The following is a 27,221-nucleotide window of genomic DNA, read 5'->3' as shown; positions in this document are numbered from 1 at the left end:
CAGAATCTGAAGTGGGCTCCAGGCTCTGAGCTGTCAGCACAGAGCCTGATGTGGGGATTGAACTCATGAACCATGAGATCATGACCTGAGCTGAAGTCAGATGCTTAACCAACTGAGCCACCCAGGTGCCCCAAAACTTAAAAAGATTTAAAAGGTCAGAGAGATTATATGGCATTATACCATGATGTGAATCTAGTTAACATAATCTTTGGGAAGGAATATTCTAGGGTATTTACTTCTTATTTTTTCCTTATTTGTATATTCCATTTTTTTTCTTACAATAAAAATATTTTTTGTTAGAAGAAAAAATTGAGTCACTTCTAACATTTTAAAATAAGAATTAGGGGGGCATCTGGGTGGCTCAGTTGGTTAAGCATCTGACTCTTGTTTTTGGCTCAGGTCACGATCTCATGGTCCATGGTTTTGAGCCCCATCTTGGGCTCTGTGCTGACAGTTCAGAGCCTGGAGCCTGCTTCAGATTCTGTGTCTCTCTCTTTCTCTCTTCCCTGCTCACGCTCTGTCTCTCAAAAATAAATAGATGTTATTTTTTAAGTTTTATTTTAGTTGAGAGAGACAGAGAGTGTGCGAATGGGGAAGGGGCAGAGAGAGGTAGAGAATCCCAAGCAGGCTCTGCGCTGCCAGTGCAGAAGCCCAATGTGGGGCTCTGTGGCTTGAACTCACCAAATCACCAGATCATGACCTGAGCCGAAACTAAGAGTCAGATGCTTAATGGACTGAGCCACCCAGGCGCCCCCAAAGGTTTAGAGGCTTACCTCCCAGGAACCAGGCACAAAGGCCAGCCAAATTCTTTATTATACAATAGTGTTAAAACCCAATTCAACTATTAATAACTTCCTCTAGAAAGCCTTTACAGACTTTCCAAGGGACATGTTCACTGTTATAGTTTTTCTTTTTCCCTTATTAGACAGTGAACACTTTGAAGTTCCCCTGGTTTTAGTCATCTTTGCCTCTCTAATATTAGCACTATATCTGGCTTACAGTAGTAAGTAGGCTCAGTAAGTAATGAGCTGAAGTATTTAAGATATAGCTCATGAGGAGATGAGAATTTCAGTATAGAATTGTTATTAGAGTTTTTAAAGATCAAATGAAATGAATAGCCTTACTTCATTCCTTCTTATTCTATTCATCATCATTTGCTCTTCTTTAAATATTTATATACCTTTTTTATGTGGATATCAAATTTACAAAAGAAATAAAAAGGAGATTTTGCTTTTTAAAATAATTCATCAGGGCACCTGGGTGGCTCAGTTGGTTAAGCATCAGACTTCGGCTGAGGTCATGATCTCGTGGTTTGTGAGTTCAAGCCCTGCATTGGATTGTCTGCTGTCAGCACAGAGCCGCTTTCAGATCCTCTTTCCCTGCTCTGTCTCTGCCCCTCCCTGCTTTCTCAGATGCATGCTTTCTCTCTCTCTGTTTCTCTCTCAAAAATAAATAAACATTAAAATAATTCATCAACGGTCTTTAAAGAGAAACCTTTTTTATTGCATTAAAATATACCAAATTTTCATTTACATTATTTGTGGGGACTACATTATCATATAATGTAAGTATAATCATGCTGAACATCAGAGAATCTTTGTTTCCTTCTAATCATAAGGGGGAATAAATTCTAATGTCCTCTAATTTGTCCTGTGCATAGATAGAGCACTTAGTAAAAATGTAATAATATTCCCTAAACCAGACTCTGTTTTATAATTAAAAAATATTCTTTCTTAAAAATCTAAAATGTGTTATTTGAGATAGTTTCCCACTCATCTTGATTCAGGGTGCTTTTTGTGCTGCTTCTGTCTGAAGGAGCATCCTTCTGTAAGCCTTGCTTTTCCTCTTGTAGGCTGGCAGAAGACAGTGGAGCAGCCAACACACAAACTACTGTTGGTGCATGGCTAAAGATGGTGGTAATGTTGTAGCACTGTGGGCACCTCACATCCATGAAGCGGGAGTTGAGGCTCTGCAGCAGGCAGCAGGCACTTCTTGTGTTTCCTCTTCTCCTCTTCTGGGGACTGGTGGAAGATGTACTTCATGAAGGGCATGTTCTCATGGGAAGGTCATTACCTCCAGAAAGCCAAAAAACATATTCCCTTTTTTTTAAATTTATTTATTTTTGAGAGACAGAGACAGAGCGCAAGCAGAGGAGGGGCAGAGAGAAGGAGACACAGAATCTGAAGCAGGCTCCAGGCTCTGAGCTGACAGCACAGAGCCTGACACGGGGCTTGAACTCATGAACCGCGAGATCATGACCTGAGCTGAAGTCAGACGCCACCCAGGCACCCCCCAAAAACATATTCTTAATATCTTTAGAATCTTTATCTGGGCTAGTTCCCATGAGATAGTATTTCACTGGGATATATCCTTTTTGGAGTAGTATATACAGTAGAAATTATTTGCATGAGATTTATTTTTTTCCTGTTATGTAATTTTTCATTTGCATGAGATTTTTAAAAAATATTTTTTAATATTTTTAATAACTTCCTATCCTTTTTCATAAACTTTAAAACAGGTTCTGTTTTTAGAACAGTTTTAGATTTACAGAAAATTGAAATGATGGTAGAGAGTTCCATATACTTCTTCATCCAGTATTCATTATTATTAACAGCTTAGAGTAGATTTATTACAGTTAACAAAACAATATTGATACATTATTACTAACCATTTAAAATTTCCTCACCTTTTATCTAATGTCTTTTCTTTGTCCCAGGGGCCCATCCAGGATACCACACACATTACATTTACCAGTCATGTCTCCTTAGGCTCTTTTTGGCTGTCACAGCTTCTCACACTTTCCTTATTTTTGATAACCATAACATTTTTTTTTTTAATGCTTATTTTGAGAGTGTGATTGCATACACGTCAGGGAGGGACAGAAAGAGAGGGAGAAAGAATCCCAAGTAGGCTCTGCACTGTCAGCATAGAGCCCGATGTGGGGCTCATCCCAGAAACTGTGAGATCATGACCTGAGCCAAAATCAAGAAGTGGACACTTAACTAACTGAGTCACCAAGGTCCCCCTTGACCTTGACAGTTTTGAGGAGTATTAGGGTGCTTCTCTGTTGGAATTTGCCTGTTGCTGTTCTTATAATTAGATTGAGGTTATGGGTTTTTAAGTGTGTTAACCTTAAAAATGAAAGAGTTTATTTTACCAGCAAAAATGGATTTATTTTGGAATAACAGAGAATTGCAATTCAGGCCATGCAAGCTATGGTAAAGCCATAGGCAAATCCCACAAACAAAGGAGAGGAACATTATTTTATGGAGAAAGAGGAAGTTGTGAGAGGTTGTTTGGAATGAAAGTCCATTGGAAAACTAGAGTTTAGGATGATTTTCCATTGGCTGAATTGCAGAGTTAGATTTTTTGTAGGAGATACAATGTACATCTTTCTCTGTTGGGAACTATAATTAAGGATTTTTTCCTTATGGTGATTCTCTTGTTGGGTCTGTAATTGACAATTCTTACTGTAATTGACATTGAGTGGTGCAACTCTCCCTTACAGCCTACTCTTCTAGCATCCAGAGTGCACTTCTTGAGGTGTCCCTTTATTAATTTTCACGGGTGGAGGATCCCAGAGATACAGTGGTATTCTCATCACATCATTTCAAGGGTATACATTATTGACATGATTTATCATTGTTGATAATGACCTTAATCACCTGGCTGAGGTTGTCAGGTTTCTCCACTAAAGGTACTGTCTTCCCTTCTTTCATGCTGTACTTTTTGGAGGGAGGTCTCCATATACTTAAGGAGTGGGATTTATGGTCCCCATGCTTGCAGTTATATTTATATAAATTATTTGGAATTCTTATGCAAGGGAGATTTGTTCTCCATTTGTTTATTTAATCATTTCCTTATATCAGTGTGGACTCATAGATATTTATTTTTGTACTTTAGGCTATAATCAGATTTGGCTTTTGGGAGTTCATTTGGTTTGTCTCCTGTGTCCCTTTAATATACTTCTGTCACTTTAGGATTCTTGTTTTGTTTTTAGCATTTCCTTACTTTCTGACATTATAAGATGCTCAGGCTCATCTTGTATATTTCCTGTCCCAGTCCTGGAATTAGCCATTTCTTCACAGAACCTTGGTTTGTTTTATTGGAGAGTGGTATTAAAAACTAAGATTCTTGGCTTCAGGTGTGGTTTTTACAACTGGGGTGTCACTGATTCTAAGCACTCTCAGCTGACAAAGTAAGTAAATGTATGTGTATATGCATACATAAAAATATTTGTAGGTGTAATCATCTGTATTTTTATTAAGTTAAACACAAGTTAATATTCTAACTCTAATTCATTACCAATGGAACATTTTATCCTTTTCTTCCTGCTTGTCTGTAATTTCCCATTCCAAAAGTGAGAAACCTTCTACTATCTGTCATTCATTTACCTAATTGTTCAGGTCCAGTAAACATGTGTAATGGTTTCAGAATTGTTAACCTGTACACCTGAGGGAAACAGCTTCATTAGCAAGGGTACGATGCTAATGTGCAGTTCTGTGGGCTTTTAGTTTTACAGACTCCAGTAATTTTCAAAGTTTTTTACGTCAGTACCTTTATTCAGTATCTTCGGTGAGGTTGTTTCATAGGTTTATGTATATATTTTTTAAAGTTTATTTATTTATTTTGAGAAAGAAAAAGAGAGCATGTGCAAGTGAGCAGGGGAGGGGCAGAAAGAGGGAGAGAGAGAGGATCCCAAGCAGGCTCTGAGCTGTCAGCACAGAGCCCAATGCAGGGTTTGAACCCACCAACCATGAGATCATGACCCAAGCTGAAACCAAGAACCATATGCCTAGCCAACTGAGCCACCCAGGTGCCCTGGCTTATATATTTTTATTATGGAAAATTTTGGGGTACCTGGGTGGCTCAGTTGGCTAAGCGACTGACTCTTGATCTTGGCTAGGTCATGATCTCATGGTTTGTAGGATCAGGCCCCACATGGGGCTCTCCACTGACAGCACAGCACCTGCTTGGGGTTCTCTCTCACCTTCTCTCTCTGCCCCTCCCATGCTCGTTCGTGCACATGCTGTCTCTCAAATAAATAAAATAAGATTTATTATGGAAAATTTTGAACATATACAAAAATAAGGAGAGTATAGTGAGCCTCCATGTACCCATCACTAACTTCATGAAAATTATTGAATTTCTGAAATGAAATGAAAATTACTGACTTCATGGTCAATTGTATTTTATCTATACTCCCTCTTTACTAGTCCACATGTGATTATTTTTTTTTCAATATATGAAATTTATTGTCAAATTGGTTTCCATACAACACCCAGTGCTCATCCCAAAAGGTGTTCTTCTCAATATCCATCACCCACCCTCCCCTCCCTCCCACCCCCCATCAACCCTCAGTTTGTTCTCAGTTTTTAACAGTCTCTTATGCTTTGGCTCTCTCCCACTCTAACCTCTTTTTTTTTTTTTCCCTTCCCCTCCCCCATGGGTTTCTGTTAAGTTTCTCAAGATCCACATAAGAGTGAAAGCATATGGTATGTGTCTTTCTCTGTATGGCTTATTTCACTTAGCATCACACTCTCCAGTTCCATCCACGTTGCTACAAAGGGCCATATTTCATTCTTTCTCATTGCCACGTAGTACTCCATTGTGTGTATAAACCACAATTTCTTTATCCATTCATCAGTTGATGGACATTTAGGCTCTTTCCACAATTTGGCTATTGTTGAGAGTGCTGCTATAAACATTGGGGTACAAGTGCCCCTATGCATCAGTACTCCTGTATCCCTTGGGTAAATTCCTAGCAGTGCTATTGCTGGGTCATAGGGTAGGTCTATTTTTAATTTTCTGAGGAACCTCCACACTGCTTTCCAGAGTGGCTGCAACATGTGATTATTTTGAAGTAAATCCTATACATATTATTTCCTCTGTAAATATTCCCAAATAACACTTACCATAATTTAACCAGTCCCTATTGAAAGATACTTAGTTTTTCAATGTTTATTTATTTTTGGGACAGAGAGAGACAGAGCATGAACGGGGGAGGGGCAGAGAGAGCGAGGGAGGCACAGAATCTGAAACAGGCTCCAGGCTGTCAGCCCAGAGCCCGACACGGGGCTCGAACTCACGGATCGCGAGATCGTGACCTGGCTGAAGTCGGACGCTTAACCGACTGCGCCACCCAGGCGCCCCGAAAGATACTTAGTTTTTATTACAAACAGTAGAACTATAAATATCCACTTACATTTATCCATTTACGTTATCCATTGACTGCAGGGTAAATTTCTAGAAGTTGAATTGCTGAAACAAATATATAAGCATTTAAAATTGAGAAATACTGCCAAAATTTTTTTATTCCTGTCAAGACTAAATGAAAATGTATCCTTCTCTGCATCCTCACCTACACTGGTTTTATCCAACTTTTAAACATTTGGCAATATGAGATCTGAAAAATGATATGTATCTTTCTTTTTTAAAAAATGTTTTCTTAAAATTTATTTTGAGAGTGAGAGAGAGAAAGAGACAGAGACAGTATGAGCAGGGGAGGGGCAGAGAAAGAGAGAAAGAGAATCCCGAGTAGGCCTCATATTGTTAGCGCAGAGCCTGACACGGGGCTCAATCCCATGAGCTGTGAGATCATGACCTTAGCTGAAATCAAGAGTCAGTTGCTTAACTGACTGAGCCACCAAGGTGCCCATTTTTGTTTTGCATTTTAAAAATTGGATAGGACATTTTTCCTGTCTTTATTGTCCTTTTTTTTCCCTTCTGTGAACTGCACATTTAAAGTCTTTGCTTGTTTAAGGAAAGGAAATAAATTGGGAAGCCTGGCTGGCTCAGTCAGTGGAGCATCTGGCTCTTGGTCTTGGGTTCATGAGTTTGAGCCCCATGTTGGGCATGGAGCCTACTTAAAAAAAAAAAAAAAAGAAAGGAAATAAATTGTCACAAAGGTGTGATTTCCTTTCCCAAACCATCATGTGCTGCCATGTCTCCCTTTTTCCCTGTTTCCAGTTTGTATCACCAACTCAGGAGTAGTACTTATGTCTCTCTTTTATTTTTTTTAATTTTATTATTTTTTAAAATTTACATCCAAATTAGTTAGCATATAGTGCAACAATGATTTCAGGAGTAGATTCCTTAGTGCCTCTTATCCATTTATCCCATCCCCTCCTCCCACAACCCCTCCAGTAACCCTCAGTTTATTCTCCATATTTATGAGTCTCTTCTGTTTTGTCTCCTTCCCTGTTTTTATATTATTTTTGTCTCCCTTTCCTTATGTTCATCTGTTTTGTCTCTTAAAGTCCTCATATGAGTGAAGTCATACGATTTTTGTCTTTCTCTGACTAATTTCAATTAGCATAATACCCTCCAGTTCCATCTACGTAGTTGCAAATGGCAAGATTTCATTTTTTTTTTTTTTTTGATTGCTGAGTAATACGCCATTGTGTATATATACCACATCTTCTTTATCTAGTCATCTATCAATGGACATTTGGGCTTTTTCCATACTTTGGCTATTGTGGATAGTGCTGCTATAAACATGGGGGTGCATGTGTCCCTTTGAAACAGCACATCTGTATCCCGTGGATAAATGCCTAGTAGTGCAATTGCTGGGTCATAGGGTAGTTCTATTTTTAGTTTTTTGAGGAACCTCCATGCTGTTTTCCAGAGTGGCTATACCAGTTTGCATTCCCAGTAGTACTTATGTCTCTTTAATGAAGGTAAATACCTGCCCTTCTTTTTTTTCCTTCTGCCCTTTTTTCACCCACCAAAGGTAGCTCTCTGTTTTCTGTGCGTCCTAGAAATAGTCAAATTGTTTATCAAACAGATGGTTTTAAATCAGCTTCTGAGGGAGTACTCTAGGGAAATATGCCCAAGAAGCATCAGGAAGGATTTCTACAGACAGATGGGGAAATGTTTGTAATTGTTTAGCAATAAGTATGCCCAGCAAGTATCACTTCAGCCTGCTTTGTTCATCTGTTCAGTCTTTCCACATGAACAGAAGATATGTACTCTGACTTTTGCTGCTTGCCATTTTGATGGCATTTTCAGCCTTATTTTTGTCAAAGTGAATTATCTGTCTCCATCAATTTTGGACATATGTGTAATCAATAGTATTACTGTTGGTTTCTTGATGTAGGGAAAATAGTGACTGCATTCTGTCCTGAATTAAATGACAATGTCAGAGTGTAAGAATGTACGACAGACTGATTTTCTTTGCTTATGTATTCTTTAAAAACAGCTGTTCAAAATCTCATACACATAGAAATTGTTTGCCAAGCATTTGAAGCCATCTTGTTTTACCAGGTGGCAGCTGCTGCTGTTTGTTGGGACCTAATTTAAACCACAGACATGAAATAGTATCCTTGTTTTTAAAAAGAGAAAGCATGATTTCTTGAAAAACATCTTTACGGAGATACAATTCACATACAAGACAAGTCACCCATTTAAAGTGTACAATTCAGTGGGTTTTTTTAAGTCTATTTATTTATTTTGGGGGGGAAGTGGGGCAGAGAGAGAGGAGAGACAGAGGATCCCAAGCAAATTCTGCACTCTCAGCGCAGAGCCTGAGGTAGAGCTCAATCCCAGGAACTGTGAGATCATGACTTGAGCTGAAACCGAGTTGGACGCTTAACTCATGGAGCCACCCAGGCACCCCTAATGGTTTTTAATATATTTGCAGCATGGAACAACCATCACCACATCAATTTTAGAACATTTTTATCACCCCTAGAAGAAATGCTATACTTATTATAGTCACTTTCCATTTCCTTCACACCTCCTCTCAGCCCTATGCAGCTGCTTTCTGTCTCTATAATTTGCCTATTCTGAACATTTCATATAATTAGAATCATGAGATAAGAGGTCTTTTGTGATTGGCTTCTTTCACTTAGCATGCTTTCAATGTTCATATATGATTGTAGCATATATTAGTACTTCATTCTTTAAAAAATTTTTTTTCGGGGCGCCTGGGTGGCGCAGTCGGTTAAGCCTCCAACTTCAGCCAGGTCACGATCTCGCGGTCCGTGAGTTCGAGCCCCGCGTCGGGCTCTGGGCTGATGGCTCGGAGCCTGGAGCCTGTTTCCGATTCTGTGTCTCGCTTTCTCTCTGCCCCTCCCCCGTTCATGCTCTGTCTCTCTCTGTCCCCAAAAAATAAATAAACGTTGAAAAAAAAATTTTTTCTAAAAAAAATAAAAAATTTTTTTTCTAGTGTTTTATTTATTCTTGAGAGAGAGAGAGACAGAGCACAAGCAGGGGAGGGGCAGAGAGAGAGGAAGACACAGAATCTGAAGCAGGCTCCAGGCTCTGAGCTGTCAGCACAGAGCCTGACGTGGGGCTTGAACTCAAGAACTGTGAGACCAAGACCTGAGCCGAAATCGGACGCTTAACCAACTGAGCCACCCAGGTGTCCAGTACTTCATTCTTATAATGGTTGGTTGAATACTGTACCATTGTATGAATATACCACAATTTATCCATTCATTAGATGGTGTATATTTGGATTGTTTCCACTTTTTGGCTAGTATGAATAACGCTACTATGAACATTCGTGTACGGGTTTTTTATTTTTTGAGAGAGAGAGAGCATGTGCATGTGTGTATGCGAGTGCATGCAAGTGTGAGCAGGGTAGGGGCAGAGGGAGGGGGAGAGAGAGAATCTCAAGCAGACACCATGCCCAGTGCGGAGCCTGACTTGGGGCTTAATCCTACCACTGTGAGACCTGAGCCAAAATCAAGAGTTGACACGTAACTGACTGAGCCACCCAGGCTCCCCTTCTAAAAGTTTTATAGTTTTAGCTCATTCATTTAGATATTTGACCACATTTTTGAATTTTGAATTTCCTTTTTTTTTGAAAAATTTTTTATTCATTTTGAGAGAGAGCATGTGAGGGGCAGAGAGAGAGGGACAGAGGAAGAATCCCAAGCAGGTTCTGCACTGTCAGTAGGGCTGATGTGGGGTTCGAACTCACCAACTGTGAGACCATAACCTGAACTGAAATCAGGAGTTGGATGCTCAACTGACTGAACCACCCAGGTACCCCGACCCCATTTTATAAGAAATTTATTTATTTTGAGAGAGGGAGGGGCAGAGAGAAAGAGAGGGAGAGAGAATCCTAAGCAGGCTCCATGCTGTCAGCACAGAGTCCATTGTGGGCTCAGTCTCATGAACTGTGAGATCATGACCTGAACTGAATGAAATCAAGAGTCAGACGCTCAATGGACTGAACCACCCAGGTGCCCCAGATATTTGACCCCATTTTGAATGTGCCATGTTTGTTTTTTCAGTATTTTATTTTTTTTAACTTTATTTTATCTTGAGAGAGAGAGAGAGAGAGAGAGAGAGAGAGAATCCCAGGTAGGCTCTGTGCTGTCAGCACAAAGCCTGACATGGGGCCCAATCTCATGAAACATGAGATCATGACCCAAGCTGAGATCAAGAGTCAGACGCTTAACTGACTGAGCCACCCAGGTGCCCCTGCTTTTTTAATATTTTAAAGAGAGTGAGAGAACACACACGCAAGCAGGGAAAGGGCAGAGAGAGAATGGGAGAAAGAGAATCCCAAGCAGGCTCTGCTCTGTCAGCACAGAGCCTGGTGCTGGACTTGATCCCACCACCCTGGGATCATGACCTGAGCCAAAATCAGGAGTCAGATGCTCAACTGACTGAGCCACCCAGGTGCTCTGATCGCATTTTAAGTTAATTTTTACATGTGGTGTGTGATAGGAGTCCAAGTTCATTCTCTTGCATATGGATATCCAGTTGCCTCAATGCCTTTTTTTTTTTTTTAATGTTTATTTATTTTTGAGAGAGAGACAGAGTGTGAATGGGGAAGGGGCAGAGAGAGGGAGACATAGAATCCAAAGCAGGCTCCAGGCTCTGAGCTGTCAGCACAGAGCCTGATGCGGGGCTCGAACCCACGAACTGTGAGATCATGACCTGAGCCTAAGTCGGACGCTTAATCGACTGAGCCACCCAGGTGCCCCAATGCCTTTTTTTTTTTTTTTTAAGTAGGCTTCACAGCCAGCTTAGAGCCCAATACAAGGTTTGAACTCATGACCCTGACTGAGATCAAGACCTGAGCTGACATTGAGTCAGATGCTTAACCGACTAAGCCACCCAGGTGCCCCTCAGGGCCATCAAATGTTTTTTTTATTGGGGTGCCTGGGTGGCTCAGTTGGTTAAGCATCTGACTTTGGCTTAGGTCATGATCTCATGGTTCCTGGGTTTGATCCTCACGTTGGGCTGTGTTATGCTTACAGCTCAGAGCTTGGAGCCTGCTTCAGATTCTGTGTTTCCCTCTCTCTGCCCCTTTCCCGCTGTGTTCTCTCTCTCAAAAATAAATAAACATTTAAAATTTAAAAAAAATAAAAAATTTATATATAGAGAGAGAGTGAGCAGCAGAGGCGGTCAGAGGGAGAGAAAGAAAGAATCTTAAGTAGGCTCTGTGCTCAACATGGAGCCTAATGTGGGGCTCCATCCCACGACCCTGAGATCATGACTTGAGACAAAATTGAGAGCTGGATGCTCAACTGACTCAGCCACTCAAGCATCCCTCAATGCCATTTTTTAATGAGACTATTCTTTCCTCATTGAATTGTCCTGGCACAATTTTGTGATATTTAAGGTTCAGTTGGACATAGGGAAAATTTTACCATGTACATCCTAACACATTTTTTGTAACTCCACCCCAAATCAGTTTAAGTTTGCTGAAGTATGGTGGAAATCTCAGAGGCTTTCACTACTGTTAGGGAAGACAAAAAACCATTCAGGAAACAATATTGCAAAAAATAGAAATTATGCTGTTGACAGTTTACCATAACTGTAAACTCAATTTGGTTCTTTTGTTGTTGTTTCCTTTAAAAAATATTTTTAACGTTTATTAAACACAGCCAGAGTGTGGGCAGGGAGGGGCAGAGAGAGAGAGTGGGAGACACAGAATCTGAAGCAGGTTCCAGACTGCTCAAACTAGTGAACTGTGAGATCATGACCTGGGCCCAAGTCGGAGGCTCAACCAACTGAGCCACTCAGGTGCCTCTCTTTTCCTTTTATTTGAGTATAGTTGATATATAATGTTACATTAGTTTCAGGTGCATAACTTAGTGATTTAACAAGTTTTCACCACAAGTGTAGCTACCGTTTGTCCCATTACATCGCTATTACAGTATCATTGACTATATTCCTTATGCTGTGCCTTTTATTGCCGTGACTTATTCATTCCATTACTGAAAGTCTCCCTCTTCCCTTCACACATTTTGCTTCCCTTCCCAGCAACCATTAGTTTGTTCTCTGTATTTATAGGTCTGGTTCTGCTTTTTGTTAATTCATTTTTTTAAAGATTCCACTTATTAGTGGAATCATATTGTATTTGTCTTTCTCAGTTGTATTTCATTTAGCATAATACCCTCTAGGTCCATCCATTTTGTCTCAGATGGCACAACCTCATCTTTTTTATGGTCATGTAATATTCCAGTGTGTGTGTGTGTGTGTGTGTGTGTGTGTGTGTGTGTGTGTGTGTGTGTGTATACCACATTTTCCTTATCCATTCACCTGTTGATGGACACAGGTTGCTTCTATATCTTGGCTATTGTAAATAATGCTGCAGTAAACATGGGGTTGCATGTATCTTTTCAAATTAGTCTTTTTGTTTTCTTTGGGTAAAAGCCCAATAGTGAAATTATTGGAAAATAATGGTTCAATTTGTTTCTTAAAGGCTTTTAAGGAGATACCTTCTATTTCAGCACACAGTCATTTCAGAGACAAAGGGAGGTGTTATCAGAACCAGGAGCAAATTGCTCTTCAGTTTATTCCCCATTTTAGTTTTTTTATAATTGTTTATCTATTTTGAGAGAAGACAGTGTGAGCAAAGGAGGGACAGAGAGAGACACGTACACACACAGAGCCTGAAGCAGACTCCAGGCTCTGAGCTGTCAGCACAGAGCCCAATGCGGGGCTTGAACCCACAAACCACGAGATCATGACCTGAGGCAAAATTGGACGCTCAACCGACTGAGCCACCCAGGCACCCCAGTTCCCCATTTTAGTTTGTGACATCCTGGACTTTTGACACTGTCACCACTTGTCCCTTACTCCTCTTGTGTGTCTGCCCCAAATCTTCACAGATTTTGAGTAAGAACACTAGAAGAAAGAGCTCTAGAAGTGATTGTGTTGTCTAAGGATTTGAAGAGGTTTAGAATAAGAATACAGCAGGTGAACATGAGAAAAATACAGGATTAGGGATCAGATATGGTTTGAGAAAATTGGAAGGAGAGTCTTAGTATAGAAGCATCATAACTAGACCTGAGTGGCTTCCTCTATTTGCAGAAGTAGTAAGTTCAAAATCTGTGTGGTCTGATAAGATCACCTGAATTTATCTTCTCTGGAACAGGAATAGGCTACCAACATAACTTTTACTGGCATTCAATATCTAGTCAACTTTCTTCCCCATCATCATTTTCTTCTTTTTTGATTATACCTTAAACTTGCAGGTTTAAGGTTTAAAAGAGAATGACAGATTCATATTTTTTACTGTTTGCTCTGAGACTAGAATTAGGTGATGCCTATAGTGCACTTGAAAGATATTTCACATTCTTCCTGCTCTCTAGGAGCTTTCAGTCTATTTTGAGAAAATTTAAGTCCTTGTTCTAGAGATATGTTGGCTAATATTCATAATGACAATGCTATTTGAGGTAATTTTTAGAAAGATGCAAGATGTAATTTAATATATGAATTTAAATAATGATGATATTATAACAACAGAGACCCAAATAATGGGTCCCTGACTGACTTTCCTCTTTTTTTAGAGTCCATTTGTGTTAAAAATACACAGAAGTTTTCTTGGATGGTTTTACTGCTTAGGACTATGCTTAACAGCCAAAGTTTCTCTCAAATGTGTCCTTAGGATTAGTTTTTTTTTTTTTTTTAATCTCTTTCTTGTCTGCAGTAATACCTCTTCTCAATAATGTGTACCTGAGTGAAATAACCACATATTGAAGGTATACACACTACTTACCAATGATGTGAATAAATCTCAGAATAAAACTAGAGGGACACATGGGTGGCTCAGTCAGTTGTGTGTCCGACTCTTCACTTTGGCTCAGGGCATGATTTCACTGTTTATGGGTTTGAGCCCTTTGTTGGGCACTGGGCTGACAGTGCCAAGCCTGCTTGGAATTCTCTCTCTCTCTCTCTCTCTCTCTCTCTCTCTCTCTCTGTCTCTGCCCCTCCCCCACTCGTGCACCCATGCATGCGCTCTCTCTCTCTCAAAATAAATAAAAAATAAATAAACTAAAAGAAAAAAAAACACTAGATACAAATCAAATGTATAGATTCTCTTGTTTTCCATTGATTTTCCAGTATATTCTTCCATACAACATAGAGTCAAAAAGCTAGAATATTTTTTCTTGTGTTCCTTGTTAACTAAGATCAAGTCCATTTCTTAGTTTCATTTTCCATAACTCCAGTTTAACAGCTTTGTATTAAGCTGTTTTTTTTTTTTTCTTTTCCTGTCAGCATATAGCCCAGGGATCAAATGCTACTGTTTTTATGGGCTTCCACTTGATATAAAGCAGTCTCTACCCTGCTGCTTCCCATGTCAATCCTCCATAGTTTATTTAAAAGTTCACAGACTTCCTCACTACCCTCTGGAGTGCTAGAATCAAGAGGCTTTTATTTTCCAGTTTGGCTTCTCTGGAACCACTCAGCTCTTGCCTTTACTGCCAACATCAGCATTATCATTAGCATCTCAGGAATAAAAACCAACAAAAATGGTTTTGCTTTGGGGTTACTTCAGGAGGAGTCACCTTGGTTTTTCTTAGAGCAATTGTTTCTTTTATGACTTTAAGAGAAGCAAAATGTTCTTTCATTAAATTGAACATTCTGCTGTACCCTATCCTGCCTGCTAGTGGAGACTGATTATGAAAAGTTGTGGGATCAGACCAAGAGGGACTTTTTAGCCTGTGTTCTTCCATTGACTCCTGCCCCCCATTTCTCTTGATTGCTTTGTCCACGTCTTAGAGGTAGTTCCTCCCTGCTCATGATATTTATATGTTTTTTTCCTGAGGTGTTTGTTTATTATGGTCAAAGGTAGGCTATTATGTGTAACACTCCTTACATAGTACTTGAACAATATGACAAGTTTTGTTGAGGCACAGTTTTACAAAGTACTATTGTAGCAAAAGTCATCCAGCTTTAGGATCCCTGGACATTTAAACATGACATCTGAAACCATATATATCACTCTCCCTCTTGACCTAGCAATCATGCTCACAAAAACTTTCCTACAGGCAGTCTGGCACTTAAATAGCAGAAACCTGTAGTTACTCAATTTATTTTAGGTGGAGAGGCCCAGTGGTTGGCGGAGAGTTGTCTCTGTTATGTGAGACAGAACCTCTTGTGCTGTCTTGAAAAGGAATTAAGAAATGTCAAAAAATAACTTAGACAAGGTGGAGTATAATTATATAGGAGAGTTTTATGTGAATTATTTTCTGAGGGGTTTCAAAAGAGATTGTAATCTGTTAGGGTGAGATTTTCCTGTGGATCACCTCCCTTGCCTGGCTAATATATGTAAAGTTATTTATCTGGTTAAATTGTAACCAGGGTTGAAGATTTGTTAACTCTGCCCCAGTACTCTAGTTTATTTGATTAGTCGCACAACAAATGTATAACCATCACTGAATGACTTGATTAGAGAGCTTGGCATTGTTATTTGTACATTCTTTCTTTGCAGTTAGCACTGATTAGTAGAAAGCCTATGTTTCACACTTTGAAATGACATCTCCACCCCCACCTACCACTAGGAGACCTGTTAGAATACTAATGGTTAGCAAAAGAACAACAGTATCTTTTTTTTTTAATTTGGGTAGCTTCCTGCTGTGAAAGGAATACTTTAGTGTATTGTTAAAATGTAACAGCTTAATTAGTTTTGGGCAGTGCCTGAATATGTTTAATTTTACTAATAAATCTTAATTAAATCTTTTTATAAGTCAACTCATATATTTTTTCGCAAATTATAGAAGAAATACAGCAGACCTTCATATATGGCAGGGATTCTGCTGATGAATTTTTTTTTAATCAGTATGCTTATAAAACAACAACTTTCAATAAAGCTGTTTTATAACTGGGAGTAATACATAGAAGGGTGTGTGTTGGTCCTCTGGGGCCTTTGTGCCCTGCCTGCAAATGTAAGTTCTGGGCTGACTGATCACATGCTTAGGGGCAGGACTCTGCCTGCTGTTTGTTCTTGGTGACATAACTTGGCCTCTTCCCTGAAAGAGGGGTGGAGATATTTCACTGTCTTTGCCTTTGGTTTTGGGAACCTTTGAGATCCCAAGGATTTTAAAATTGATTCTGGAATTCAACTAACTGGTCAGTTCACACAATAACTTTCTTTAAGAGAGTCTTGTTTAAGGAGGAGTTTTGCAAGTCTTGGAATTCTGAATTAAGGATTTAAACAGTAACATTGTTTTGGTAATACAAATGTGTCTTCTTCTAGTGCTCCTTTTGACTGTACTGCAAAGGAATGTTTTTTAGGGCTGGCCCTCGTTTGGAAGCAGCTGCTATCCTGCAAACCTTATTGTTACACTGCTGACCTTTATGGTCAGGAATGCCCCTAGAGAAAACAGTCTCCTAATTGTTTTTCTTAAGCCTCTATGAAGTTTGAGATATGTCCTTTCAAGTTATTTGTGGTTACTTTCTTAAGTTTACCTTGTTTACATTTAATTGGAGGCTCCATGTTTTTAGCTTTATCATGAATTGTCAGTTCTGAGCTCCTGGTAGGTGGTAAAAAGAATTGCCCTTCCCCTGTTATCCTGTTCTGCAGGAAGCCTTTGTGGTTTAGATTCACAGTTTCCCATTGTTGCTAGCTGCAGTTGTCTCCTCCCTCCCATACCCTTCCCTCCCCACACCTCTAGCTCTTTTCTTGATCCTCCTCATTTCTCCATCCTTTACCCCACAGACGCCCTTGGAATTGCTGGAGGTTAAGCGTGCTGTCTGGTGAGTATTGTGCTTGTGGCAAAACTGAGTGGATGGAGGGATACAGTCTTTGTGTCTGGTCAGTCTTTGTGAAGTGTTGCTCTGAATAGCAAAGGTTTAAACTTTGAAATTGAGGGTGTTGAACTCTCTTTACTTTTAGAAGGGCTTCTGGGTTTTTTTGTTTTTGTTTTTGTTTTTTGTTTTGTTTTTGTTTTTTTACTCTTCTCTCTGTTTCAGTTAAAGCTTTGGAAATTTGATGTTTATTACTGGTTAAAAAATTCTTATAGATTTTCTTGAGCTCATTAAGATTAAAGCAAGTGTTACAGGTTTAGTATTTTAAATTCCCTTCAAATAGAAGGTTATTTGTGATTTTTTAAATATTTTCAGTATTAATATATTGATAAAAGTAATAACAAAGAAAAGATCTGTTTTGTGGATAAGCTGGAAAGTAGTATTTGCTTCCAGAAGCAGAGTAATTCTTTTTTCCTCTCAGCAGAATGTTTTTGGCAAAATTCACTATAGATTATAGCAATATGTTGTTAATTCTGGGAAATGGTTTGCTGAGTACTTCAGGATAACAGATGCTTCTGGGAATTATTTTTTTGGAAAGTTAGATTTGTTCATTAGTTGCTGCTCACTTGAGGTGTGAGATCTATAATCCTTTTGAAAGTAAAATATTTAATATTTGGTGTTCACATTGAGTCAGATATCACTTTCATAAAGGGCTTTTTATTTCTTGGGATTGTATTGATCCTCAGCTAAGAAGCTGTACATGTCCACACCTTTAGTTCTCCGAAAGTATTGCTAATTAAAGTAATATTTATGGTAGACAGTGTGAGGGAAAACTTGTTCATGGGATGTTATTGCTGTTCAATTGAGTCATTTATTCAAGTGATAGTTGCACTTGTACAGTAATGATTTCCTGAGTTTTTACAATGTGGCAGGTGCTAGTTCCTATGCTAAGTACTTTGCGTTTCCTTCTAATTACCAGTACAATTCTGCCACGTAAGTAGTAATATCCCTCTGGTCAGCAGCAGTCATGCATGGGTAGAAGGAACATGGTTTTTTTTTTTCCTGCAAAATGAGAATAATCCCTATTTGGCAGATTCGTTGCAGGAATTAAAGGGCATATCAGACGTCTGGTGCCTAAGTCAGAGTTGGTGCTCATTAAGTGGTGACTGCTATTCTAATTTTATAGCTATATTTTGCTGCAAGTCTCTTAGTTGTGTTAGACCTAGGATTTTAACTGGCTCAAAACCTGGAGTCTGGTACCATGTTTTTGAGTATTGTGAAGGTTTTTGGAGTAGATTTCAGTGGATCCCTGCCCATTCCTCCACCTCCTGCTCCCATAGAGGAGGGTGCTTTTTTTTTTTTTTTTAAGTTTATTTATTTGGTTTTGAGAGAGAGGGTGACAGAGAATCCCAAGTGGGCTCTGCACTGTCAGCACAGAGCCTGATGTGGGGCTCTAACTCATGAACTATGAGATCATGACCCGAGCCAAAATCAAGAGTCAGATGCTTAACCAACTGAGCCACCCAGGCACCCTGAGGAGGGGTTCTTTATAGATGCCCTTCTTTTCTTGCTATCCTCTGTCACTTTCCCAGTCATGTGCTTGGCCTCTGTCACTGGAGTTGCTTGTGCCATTCAGTACCAGTGTTCTCCTAGCAGAAATGAGTCAAGCCAGTATAGTCAGTGGCATCCCTATTTTCCTCTTGTTGATAGAGCCATCATGCTTTTATTATTGTTTATGCTGAAAGAATTGGGATAGTGGTGTGTTTATAATGATTCATAAATAGAGCATCATTGCAATCAAGCATTTAAATTAAGAAGCTTTAGGGGTTTAAAAAATTAGGGGAAAAAATCTCTAGTTCTAAGTTGTCGAGCCAGAGGATAATATAGGGCAACTTCATGCAACTCATAGTTATCATTTTGCCATGTTGGAGCCTAATATAATTGCTATGGATTCTCTTTCCTTTAACCTATGGATTCTCTTTCCTTTAACCCCTGCTGTTAACTAGTTTGGTGCTATTAGCAGTGTGTTTGAGAAAGAATATTGTGTTAGTCCTTCTGGCCATAAAGTAGAGTATCTTTCTTCCATAGACCTTTTGGAAACAGAAGGTGTGATTTAGGTATGATATGATGTAGGCAGTACATTCAAGGAAGAGACAGAGAGATGACTTGGTATACTTACAACTGAATTAATCCCGAAACTGAAAAATGTGTTTTACAAAGCTTAGCTCTTCATTCATTCTTTAACTTAGTAAGTATTGAGCATCTGTTGGGTGTAAGGAAGTGTAACTTCCTATATTGTATTCTAATAAAGTACAGGTATACTGGTTAAGTACTGATGAATGAAGTTCCTGGGAGGGAGGGAGGGAATATGTCCCAATTGGTAAGGAGCCATATTTAGACAATCCTTTGGAAAATGAGTTAATATAAATGACTACTCCTTCCTGATAGGGTGTGACTATCATTAATCTCTATTGCTGTAAATTGCCAGCAGAATGGCTTCTTCAAACAGGTTTGCTGAGTGGAGAGGATTACTTGTATTAGGTAGGACTGAGAAGATGGGAGTGGGAAAGGAAGTAATATTCCTTATTGAGTATACACAGAAAACTTTTTGTGTGTGTGTATGTTTTAAGGGGATTAGTGGTAAATGAGGTTGGAAACATGCATGGGTTAAGATTATAGAAGGTCATTTAAGGCCAAGGAGTTTTGACTGTATTTTGTCACTGAAGCTTTCTAAGCTACATACATAAATAGTGATTGATCAGAGTTTGCTTTTGGCAATATTTTATAGATGGGATTAGAAAGGGAAAAATGGTTTGGAAGTTACTATAGTAGTCTAGGTGAATTGTATTCAGAATGCATTATTTTTAGAATACATTTGCCTTCATTTTGATATGGCTTTGGGTTTATGCTAACAATTATAGTTTAATGTCATACAACTTTACATTAAGTTTACGTGTGTGTATTTGTACATGTAAGAGAGAAAGGGAGAGGGAAGAAGAGACGTATAGGGGATGGCCAATCATCATGATCACTTTTTTTTTAAAGGAAACCCTATGCCCAATGTGGGACTCAAACTCACGACCCTGAGATCAAGAGTTGAATGCTCTAGGGGTGCCTGTGTGGCTCAGTTGGTTAAGCGTCTGATTTATGCTTGGGTCATGATCTCGCGGTTCATGAGTTCAAGCCCCGTGCCAGGCTCTGTGCTGTCAGCTCAGAGCCTGGAGCCTGCTTCAGATTCTGTGTCTCTCTCTCTCTCTCTCTCTCTGCCCCTCCCCTGTTCATTCTCTCTCTCTCTCTCTCTCTCTCTCTCAAAAATAAATAGAACATTAAAAAAAAATTTTTTTTTAGAGAGTTTGCATGCTGTACTAACTGAGCCAGCCAGGTGCCCCCCCAAATCTCCTAGGAATCATAATCAGAGTTCCTATTTTGTACCTGGCCCTAAATATTTTGCATATATAATTTTGTTGAATACTCTCAGCAGATCATATATATTATAGGTAGTAAATGACCTGAAAGTCATAGAGCAGGATTGGAATGTAGATTCATCTTATTCTTTATCATCATCATCAAAGCATTTATGCCTCACTTACTAATTACCAGGTACTAGGCTAATTAAACATGTATACATTATTGCATTTAATCTCCACAACAATCCCACGATTTAGATGTTATTTATTAATCCCACTTTACTGATGAGGTGCCTGAGACTTCAGTAACTTGGTTAAGATGATACAATTGTTAGTTGTTAGGTGGTGGAGTCCAGATCTGTTCTACTTTGCTAACTCTGAACCCTAAGTTGTATAATTCACATTGTGTTCTCTGGGAATGGTACCCCTTGGATCTCCACTGTGAGTATGGTGTTTCCTGAGGTTATGCAATGTAGTTGGCCCTGCAGAGCCTGCACTTTTAACCACTGTGTTCTCTCTACTATCATGCTGCTTCCCTCAGAAGTCAGTAAATTATCTTTACAACTCTGGATCCTTATAAGGATGGGCTAAGTAGCCTGCAACTGCCATTTCTGAGTTTGTCAGTTACAACAAAGTGAAACATGTCTTCTTGGCTTTGTATTTTCTTTCCAATTGGTTTTGGAAAATTTGTTTACATGACAGTTTTCTAAGTTCTTATAAAAGGAAAAATAAGACTTTCTATTTTTTATCAGCATACAGTTCTTGTTGTTGTACATGATGTAATAATTTGAAGCTGCCAAAGTCCAACCCTCAGGAAATTGTTTGAGTTGAGTAACTGTATTCACTGGGGAGTTTGAGATAACTAGCCCATAAATCAACAAATAGCTTAGCCTTTTTTTATGGTTGTAGATGTTTATCTCTTTATTTTCAAGCTTGAATCAGAAGCATATATTGATTCAATTGTTAGAGTCTCCATTAGAAAAAACCTACGGTATCGCAAGCTAGATATGGGCATTTGGGGGGCTCTTTTATTTAAGGAAAGTCAGAATTTATCAGGATGTTGGAATTGGTTGTTCTAGGTACTTATCCCTTCAAACAAAAAGTGTTCTCTTTCAATTAAACTTTTCAGCGATTCACTGCCTATGTATTCAACCTTTGTGTGGAATAAAAAGATGCCCTTAAGGAATATATGCTATAGTCCATGTACACAAATAACTGTAACATGTGGGAATGTTCCACATGTGCTGAGACCACAGAAGAGGATGAAATAAGTGAAAATGGAAAGGTGAAAGAGAGAAGGAATCTGGGAATGCTTTTTATTTATTTATTTTTATTTTTTAAGAAATTAAAATTTTTTTGATGTTTATTTTTGAGAGAGAGAGTGAGTGCGAGCTAGCGGGGGAGGGACAGAGAGAGACTGAGACTCAGAATCCGACCAGGCTCCAGTCTCCGATCTTTCCACACAGTGCCCAAGGCGGGGCTTGAACATAGCTGTGAGAATCATGACCTGAACCAAAGTCCCACGCTTAACCAACTGAGACATCCAGGCTCCCCCCCAAAAATTTTAAAGTTTATTCATTTTGAGAGAGAGAGAGAGGGAGGGAGAGAGAGATAGCATGAGCAGGGGAGGGTCAGACAGAGAGAGAGAGAGAGAGAGAGAGAGAGAGAGAGAGAGATTGAAAATCCCAACCAGGCTCTGTGCTGTCCTGGGAAGGGTGGGAGAGCTCAGTTTCCCAAATGGTGATGTCATGACCTGAGCCCAAATCAAGAGTCATCTAAGATCATCTAACTCACTGAGCCACTCAGGCGCCCCTGGGAACGCTTTTGATGCAGCTTTTGATTGCAGGATACTTACGATTTTTAACAAGAAGAAATGGAAAGGAAAGGCACTCCTGGTGGAGGTAATAGTAGAGCCAAGGTGCTGAGGGAGTAGAGTACAGAGCATATTCATTATACAGAAAGAGTCCAGCTTACCTAGAGTGGAGGATGAGTGAGGGGCACATAATAGGTGCTCGGTGAAATTTCTGATCAATGAATGAGAGAATAGAAGTTGTAGCTGGAAATAGTGGTAAGATCTAATAATTTTCAAACTTTGTGCAGGCGCCAGGTATATTGAATTCATTTTATAAATTAATAGTTAATTTTACTGGAAGAATATGTGTATATAAAAATATGTAGTATAAAAATCACAATCATGAAAATGAGTCAATAAGAAAAAAAAGCTGTCAAAATAGGTCTGGTTAACTGCTTTTTTTTTCTTTAAGTTTGCTATTTGTTCATGTTTTTGCCTTATTAGTACTAGAATAGGAAGACAAAAAGTTATGGGACAGAAACTTGTAAAAAAAATCCATCCATTAATTTTCCCTTTTATGAATTAGAAAAGTACCATTTTTCTCTAGCCAAAAGAATGTCCCTCCTGGGAGCCATTAAAGATTTTTGAAAAGGAGAGTAATGTGGTATTTTAGGAGTCCTCTTGTAGTTACATGTAGGATTGGAGGCTTGGCAGTGAGTCAGTAAGGTGGTGCTTTGATCCAGAGGTGGTGAGGGTCTGAACCTTAGCAGCAGTTACAATGAGAATAGAATGAAAGGAAATAGACATCCAAATCTAGCCCCCTGTTTCTAAAAAGAAATAGTTACTAGTTATTAAACAGCTTTCATATTCTTAGTATATTAGGTGTCTTCAATGATTGGTTACCTCTGGTCCAGCATCCTTTCATTGTATTTTTAGGGAAAATGAGTTTAAATCCCAATTTTAGTTTTACTTAAGAAAATAATGAATTACAGATAATATATCCATGAATTATGGATAATTTAGAAAATAGAGAAAAGGGTATAAAAAATCCATAATTCCATCACCATAATAAGCCCCCCCCCCTTTTTTACATTTACTTATTCTTGTGGATTTAAAACGTTTTCTAATAGTTCATTCTGGGTAAATCAAGTTCTGAGAAACAGGTTCCTGAACTGATAGAAGAACCCATTAACTGCTATACGGTGATGTTAAACATAATAAACCCAGAGGTTTCACATGAAGGCTTCACTGGACTCCAGTTTACCAGGATCACAAACTATGTCAATGTCTCCTCTTTTCCTGTAAATCTTAGTCCACTTACCTTTATGCATATAGATCTTATTCTTCCAAATGCCTCTCTGTTTCCTGTTGGGTTCAAGGTTCCATCTCCTTCAATGAATTATTTATACAGTTTAAAGTTTTTTTAAAATTTTGAACCAATTTTGGACTTACAGAAAAGTTGCAAAAATAGTTCAGCCAGCTTCCTCTAGTGTTATCATCTTATATAACCATAGTACAATGATCAGAACCAGGAAATTAGTATTGGTACAATACTACTAATGACTAAAGACATTTTTCAAATTTCACAAGTTTGTCCGCCAGTGTTCTTTTTTGTTCCAGGAGCCTATCTAGGTTCTCACATTGCATTTTAGGTGCTTTTCTTCTTTAGTCTCCTGCATTCTGTAAAAATTCCTCAGTCTTTGTCTTTTATAACTTTGACATTTTTGGAGAAAATTGACCAGTTATTTTATCAAATGTTTTTTGATTTGGACTTTTCTGATGTTTTCTCATGATTGGACTCAGGTCATATGATTTAGGCAAGAATACTGCAAATGTTGTGTCCTTCTCAGTGTATTATTACAATAGGATTCATGATGTTAGTATGTATTATTGCAGGTGAGGTTGACCTTGATTGTTGATTAAGGTGGTTTCTGCCAGGTTGCTCCACAGTAAAGTTAATAGTATCTTTTACCTTGCAGTTAATAAATATTTTCATGGAGATACTTTGATGCTATCATTTATATAAATGTCATATTCTCCACACATGAAATTAGTAATGTTTACTTAGAGACTTCAACGAGCTTTTTTTATTATGAAATAAATTTCCTTAAAAGACCTAATCCCTTCTAAGCTTTCTACACCTTTTACCTGGTCTCATCAAAGGGTCCCCAGGATTTGTAGCAACAAATAATTTCTACACTTCATTGGTCTTAGCCAATTTCATGTCCCATTTATAATGAAGTCTCCAATGCTAATAACCTGTAGATCTATGAACCTCATTTACCCCACTATCTCTTAGGGTGACAGGCTCTTTCTTCCTGGCCAAGTGCTCCTCTAGGCCTCATCTCTCTTACGCACAAGCCAGTTTCATTTCAGCAAACATTTGAATGACTATTTTGTGTTTTTTAGAAACATCAGCTAAGAGAGGCTGACTTTGTTGATGAGGAATACAGTAGGGGATAATTAGAGTAGCTTCTGCTATAGTCTGGTTTATTACTTTGGCCTCAGAAAAATGGCAGTACATTTTGAGGTACTGGATATACTTGTGAAGTAATTATTCTTTGTATTTCATTAATACAGAGAAATAACATTTTTTTCCCTAAATTAGCTTCTAGAACATTATTTTTAAGGCTGGTAGTCTTGAGCTATGATCTTTTAAGTTTTTTGGTTTTTGTTTTGTTTTGTTTTTGAGAGAGAGAGAGAGCAGGGGAGGGGCAGAGAGGGAGAGAGAGAATTCCAAGTAGTCTCTGCACTGTCAGCACAGAGCCCAACACTGGGCTCGATCCCACAAACTGCAAGATCATGACCTGAGCTGAAATCAAGAGTCTGACACTCAACCAACTAAGCCACCCAGGTGCCCTGAGCTATGATCTTTTAAATTAGCCCTGTTGGGGTGCCTGGGTGGCTTAGTTGGTTAATATCCGACTTCAGCTGAGGTCATGATCTCACGGTTGGTGAGTTCAAGCCTGGCATCTGGCTCTGTGCTGACAGCTTAGAGCCTGGAACCTGCTTCAGATTGTGTGTCTCCCTCTCTATCTGTCTCTCCCCCGCTCGTGTGCACTCTGTCTCTCAAAAATAAACAAACATTTAAAAAAGTTAAAGATAAAATAAAATGTAATAAGCCCTGTCACTAAAAAAATTTTTTTTTAATGTTTGTTTATTTTTGAGAGAGAGAGAGAGGGAGAGAGTGAGTGAGAGAGTGTGTGAGCGAGCAGGGGAAGAGAGAAAGAGGGAGACACAGAATCTGAAGCAGGCTTCAGGCTCTGAGCTGTCAGCACAGAGCCCGATGCACGGCTCGAACTCACAAACTGCAAGATCATGACCTGAGCTGAAATTGGAGGCTTGACTGACTGAATCACCCAGGTGCCCCAAGCCCTGTCATTTTTATTTTGTCAGCTGTGGATCCTCGGTGGAATTATCACAATAGGTTCAAGAATCCAAAATCCAAATGTACATCAACAGTATAATTTACCGATTTAGTGCTAATAAACTAAATACAATGACTAACATACTAGATGTTGCTTTGATTAGTAAAATACAAATTTATTGGTATTACTGAATTTATTATTTTTTAAATGTTTATTTTGAGAGAGAGCACATGCATGTGTGCATGAACTTGGGGAGGGGCAGAGAGAGAGAGAGAGAGAGAGAGAGAGAATTCCAAGCAGTCTCCACACCAGCAAGGAGCCCAGCATGGAGCTTGATCTCATGACTGGGAGATCACGACCTGAGCCAATATCAAGAGTTGGATGCTTAACTGACTGAGCCACCCAGGTACCCCAGTATTACTGAATTTAAAGTAGCTTTTGAATTATGTTTTTTCTCAAGTAACATATATTATAGGGGCCCATTTTCTGTAATAGGATTCAGATTGTATGGACCCTGAAGCTCATATAATACAGGGGTCCTGCTTTTTTTTTTTTTAATTTTATTTTTTTGAGTTGTAATGTTCTAATAAATATTAAAGTAAAATACTTTTGTTTTATTAGCAAATCAACAATTAACAAAATATTTTAATTTTGGTAAGGTCTACTTTTTTCTTTTTTTAAAATTAATTATTTTTAAATTTACATCTAAGTTAGCATATAGTGCAATAATGATTTCAGGAGTAGATTCCTTAATGCCCCTTACCCATTTAGCGCCCCCCCCCCAAACTCTCCAGCAACCCTTGTTTGTTCTCTGTATTTAAGAGTCTCTTATGTTTTCTCCCCTTCCCTGTTTTTATGTTATTTTTGCTTCCCTTCCCTTATGTTCATCTGTTTTGTATCTTAAAGTCCTCATATGAGTGAAGTCATATATTTGTCTTTCTCTGACTAATTTCGCTTAGCATAATACCCTCTAGTTCCATCCATGTAGTTGCAAATGGCAAGATTTCATTCTTTTTGATTGCCGAGTAATACTCCATTGTATATATATACCACATCTTCTTTATCCATTTGTCTGTCAATGGACATTTGGGCTCTTTCCATAATTTGGCTGTTGTTGATAGTGCTGCTATAAACATTGGGGTTCATGTGCCCCTTCAAAACAGCACACCTGTATCCCTTGGATAAATACCTAGTAGTATAATTGCTGTGTCATAGGGTAGTTCTATTTTTAATTTTTTGAGGAACCTCCCTACAGTTTTCCAGTGTGGCTGTACCAGTTTGCATTCCCACCAGCAGTGCAAAAGAGATCTTTCTTTTTAATGTTTATTTATCATTTTTGAGAGAGAGAGAGAGAGACAGAGTGTGAGCAGGGGATGGGCAGAGAGAGAGGGAGACACTGAATCCAAAGTAGTCTCCAGGCTCTGAGCTGTCAGCACAGAGCCCGATGCGGGCTGGAACTCATGAACTATGAGATCATGATGTGAGCTGAAGTCAGACGCTTAACCAACTGAGCCACCCAGGCACCCCATCAGAGATCTTCTTTCTCCGCATCCTCACCAACATCTGTTGTTGCCTGAGTTCTTAATTTTAGCCATTCTGACAGGTGTGAGGTGGTATCTCATTGTGGTTTTGATTTGTGTTTCCCTGATGATGAGCGAAGTTGAGCATTTTTTCATATGTTGGTTGGCCCTCTGGATGTTTTCTTTGGAGAAG

At 38.9% G+C, this 27,221-nt stretch overlaps 1 protein-coding gene and 1 pseudogene across 9 annotated transcripts in view; one reads left to right on the top strand and one right to left on the bottom strand.

The window, feature by feature from the left end:
* Positions 1-27,221, top strand: part of USP54 (ubiquitin specific peptidase 54) — a 135,336-nt gene that overhangs the window by 32,104 nt on the left and 76,011 nt on the right. For 2 of the 9 annotated variants that reach the window (XM_086679985.1, XM_086679988.1), the window contains exon 2: positions 16,913-16,950. The exons of 4 other annotated variants lie outside the window; for them this stretch is intronic. The gene's annotated coding sequence lies outside the window, so the exon portion shown is untranslated. Of the gene's footprint in view, positions 1-16,213; positions 16,324-16,630; positions 16,731-16,912; positions 16,951-27,221 lie in introns of those variants that run through there. 3 more of the 9 variants (XM_086679987.1, XM_086679983.1, XM_086679986.1) reach the window with 3 other exon arrangements.
* Positions 1,552-2,051, bottom strand: LOC112854379 (small ribosomal subunit protein eS27 pseudogene; annotated as a pseudogene).

Source organism: Puma concolor, chromosome D2, assembly GCF_028749965.1.
Source record: "Puma concolor isolate L17-30 chromosome D2, mPumCon1.1.hap2, whole genome shotgun sequence".
Classification (NCBI taxonomy): domain Eukaryota; kingdom Metazoa; phylum Chordata; class Mammalia; order Carnivora; family Felidae; genus Puma; species Puma concolor.
Note: the sequence above shows the minus strand (reverse complement) of the source record. Positions and strands in the feature narration are given on the sequence as shown.